Source organism: Schistocerca piceifrons, chromosome 3 (genome assembly GCF_021461385.2).
Source record: "Schistocerca piceifrons isolate TAMUIC-IGC-003096 chromosome 3, iqSchPice1.1, whole genome shotgun sequence".
NCBI classification, from domain to species: domain Eukaryota; kingdom Metazoa; phylum Arthropoda; class Insecta; order Orthoptera; family Acrididae; genus Schistocerca; species Schistocerca piceifrons.
The window spans coordinates 96,289,619-96,293,862 of record NC_060140.1 but is presented as its reverse complement, the minus strand read 5'-3'; the positions used below and the strand labels follow the sequence as shown (position 1 = coordinate 96,293,862).

The 4,244-nt window shown below is 47.8% G+C and overlaps 1 pseudogene; it reads left to right on the top strand.

Annotated features, from left to right (window-relative positions):
* Positions 1–3,768: 3,768 nt before the first annotated feature.
* LOC124790581 lies at positions 3,769–3,886 on the top strand (annotated as a pseudogene).
* The last annotated feature ends 358 nt before the right edge of the window (positions 3,887–4,244 follow it).

Genomic DNA, 4,244 nt, shown 5'->3' with positions numbered 1-4,244 from the left:
GATTCGAAGCGCCTAGAACCGCTCGGCAACTGCGGCCGGCAAAGCCGCTGACACACGGGCCGAGCATCCGAAAGTTGAGCGTTGAGCGTGCAGAGTTTCTGATGTCATAGCGTGGTCTTCCGAACGTGCACAGCAATATCCAGCATGTCAAATATTCTGTGTGTGCCTTTGAGGGTTGACCAATGAAGTGGCAGAACATAAAGACGTCACAAGAACTCCTTCTCCCTCCGGCGCAGAGTTCTGAGACGTCATATTGGCCTTCAGTTTGAAGTTCGCATGTACACTGAAGAGCCAAAGAAACTGGTACAACTCCCCAATATCGTGTAGGGCCCCTGCGAGCAAGTAGATCGCAGAAGTACCGCAACACGAAGAGGCATGGACTCGACTAATGTCTGAAGTAGTGCTAAAATGTCGTGTGACTAGGGCCTCCCGTCGGGTAGACCGTTCGCCGGGTGCACGTCTTTCGATTTGACGCCACTTCGGCGACTTGCGTGTAGATGTGGATGAAATGACGATGATTAGGACAACACAACACCCAGACCCTGAGCGGAGAAAATCTCCGACACAGCCAGGAATCGAGGCCGGGCCTTAAGGATTGACATTTTGTCGCGCTAACCACTCAGCTACCGGGGGCCGACGAAGTAGTGCTGGAGGGAACTGACACAACGAATCCTGCAGGGCTGTCCATAAATTCGTAAGAGTACGAGAGAGTGGAGATCTCTTCTGAACAACACGTTGCAAGGCATCCCAGATATGCTCAATAATGTTCGTGTCTGGGGAGTTTGGTTTCCAGCGGAAATTTTAAACTCAGAGGAGTGTTCGAGGAGCCACCCTGTAGCAATTCTGGCTGTGTGGGGTGTCGCATTGTCCTACTGGAATTGCCCAAGTCCGTCGGAAAGCATAATGGACATGAATGGATGCAGGTGATCAGACAGGATGCTGTATCTGGCACTTGTCAGAGTCGTAACTAGACGTATCAGGGGTCCCATATCTCTCCAACTACAAACGCCCCACACCATTACGGAGCGTCCACCAGTTTGAAAAGTCCCCTGCTGACATGCATAGTCCATGCATCCATGAGGTTGTCTCCATATCCCTATACGTCCATCCGCTCGATACAATTTGAAACGAGAGTCGTCCGACCAATCATCAACAGTCCAATGTCGGTCTTGATGGGCCCAGGCGAGGCATAAAGTTTTGTGTCGTGGAGTCATCAAGCCTTCGGCTTCGAAAGCCTATGTCGATGATGTTTCATTGAATCTTTTGCACACTGACACTTGTTGATGTTCCAGCACTGAAATGTGCAGCAATTTACGGAAGGGTTGCACTTCTGTCACGTTAAAGGACTCTCTTCAGTTGTCGTTTGTCCCGTTCTCGCAGGATCTTCTTCCGGCAGCAGCGATGTCTGAGATTTGTGTTTTACCGGATTCCTGATATTCACGGTACACTCGTGAAATGGTCATACGGGAAAATCCCCACTGCATCGCTACCTCGGAGACGCTGTGTCGCATCGTTCGTGCACCGACTATACAGTAACACCACCTGCAAACTGACTTAAATCCTGATAACCTGCCATTGTAGAAGCAGTTACCGATCTGACAACTGCGCCAGACACTGGTTGTCTCACATTGGCGTTGCCGACCGCTGCGCCGTATTCTGTCTGTCTACAAAAAAATGGTTCAAATGGCTCTGAGCACTATGGGACTTAACATCTGAGGACATCAGTCCCCTAGAACTTAGAACTACTTAAACCTAACTAACCTAAGGACATCACACACATCCATGCCCGAGGCAGGATTCGAACCTGCGACCGTAGCGGTCGCGCGGTTCCAGACTGAAGCGCCTAGCACCGCTCGGCCACACCGGCCGGCTTCTGTCTGTCTACATATCTTTTGTATTTGAATACGCATGCCTATACCAGCTTCTTTGACGCTTCATTGTATATATGCCGTTTCTGAGTACCAGCAAACAAATGGTCTCTCGAAAACCCGGAATTGTATGATCCGTTGTAATGAGATGACGAGAAACGTCATATTCGTCGTAAAATAATTACTGTAACTTGCGTATTATCGTATTTCGAGAGTAGGCAATTTGAAGCCAACGGCATGTTGAGGATCCATTAAAAACGCATTGTTCTTGGTACAATTTGTTATAATTCAATTTGAGTTAGTAATATCGCTACGACTGAAGCTTTCAGGACATAGTAATAAGCTAGGTACGTTCATACAAGATTCGTCATCGCTTTAGCGCAATGAATAGGGTCACAGATATCTTACGTTATGTATGATGTATTGGTGGTTCGCGTCCCATAATTTTTTTCTAACCTTTGCGTTTTTAATAGTACTGATACTTTTGTATTAGTTTAATATGAAGATATACTACAATATTCGATGTTACGTGAATATAAATGCGCTCTGTTTTAGAAGTGAGTTTGTTCGATTGGCTTAATCTAAAAGAGACCCCTGCAGTACCTGGAGTAAGATATTTTGTTCTTTTTTTTCTTTTAAGTTTTGTAATTCTCATGTTGTAGACATTCTGCTACTAAGTTGGGACAGTGATCAAGTAAGAATGACCTTAGGGTTTTGCTAAAAAGTGAGAGTGATTAAATAATTTATATCTTATGTGAAGAAATATTGTAAATTTTTGTCTGACTATCTGGAATGGAACTTTTATAAACGGATGTCCTTATTGACTGGAGATGGTACTTTCGTTTTTGCCTTATAATATTTTCACGGATATTGAAGTTATGTTTACTAAAGACAGAACAACCTGACTAGCATATGGACAACGGAGGTTTGTACGTTGTAAGAGTTAATACAGGAATTTTACACCCGTCCATTTCGAAAAAGAACAGTGTGATTTACGAGCCAGATACAACCGGAAACTGCCACTGGAGCGCGTTGCTATGGCATATACCACACTGGGGCCCACATACCGTATGCACAAGCCGCATCGTTTCAGAGCTTTCACCAGAACGTTGAACTCGGCACGCGCAATTTTGACGTTCGCCAACACAGTCCGTATGCCGAGGGTTTACGTCTGGACACGGTGCAAAAAGCCTGGGAGATAGTGAGAAGCGTGCCGAAAACTGGTGGACCCCTGCAGCCACTGGGACGGACTGTCGACACAAAAGCGCCAAGAACACACGTGGAGTCGTGTAAAGCTTTTGGCCCACAGCAGCCGTTGTTACCTGCCTTAGAAAGCGAGAACGTGTCCACAATTCCAGCACCCCACAGCCACTGGGACAGAGCGTAGACAAAGCGCCAACAATTCGCACAGAGAGCCATGTGAAACTAAAGATCCACAGAATAAGTCAGTCTACTTTAAAAAATGTTTGCTAGACAGATAGGAGGTTGTTTGTAAATCACGAACGCCAGCAGAATCTTCGGCGAAGCACAAACGCGAAATTGTCCAGGCCTCACGTAGAGACAGTCGTCACAAAGAAGTATTGTGTGGATGCTTTCACAGCAGCAAACAGCGAAAGAATGTGCGACAAACGCTGGGAACAGCTTTGACTGTCAACTGTCAAGTTCCGAGAAAGACGAACGTCAGAAGATTCCTAGACAAAACACAAACATGAGACTGTTTTGGTCCACACAGAGATAGCCGTTACAAGCAAGTGTTATACGGCTGCTTTCACAGCAACTTCGAGACTATGTGCGATCGACGCTCGGTATAGCCTTGACAGTGAGAGAGAGACAGCAAGTCCTGAGTCAACGAGAGGAGGAAAAGTTCAACGGTTTGGTGAGCTTAGAGTGTGTTGGACACGCCAACGGCCTTGCCGCAGTGGTAACACCGGTTCCCGTCAGATCACCGAAGTTAAGTGCTGTCGGGCTGGGCTAGCACTTGGATGGGTGACCATCCGGTCTGCCGAGCGCTGTTGGCAAGCGGGGTGCACTCAGCCCTTGTGAGGCAAACTGAGGAGCTACTTGATTCAGAAGTAGCGGCTCCGGTCTCGTTCAGGGACCAAATTGCTGAGGTCATCGTTCCCTAGACTTAAACACTTCTTAAAGTAACGCTAACACTCACACGTGTGCCCGAGGGAGGACTCGAACCTCCGTCGGGAGGGGCTGCACGATTAGTGTCATGGCGCCTCTAAACGCGCAGCCACACTGCATGGCTCCAGTCTCGTAAACTGACATACGGCCGGAAGAGCGACGTGCTGACCACATGCCCTGCCATGTCTGCATCCAGTGAGGCCAGTGGTCTGAGGATGACACGGCGGCCGGTCGGTGCCCCTGAGT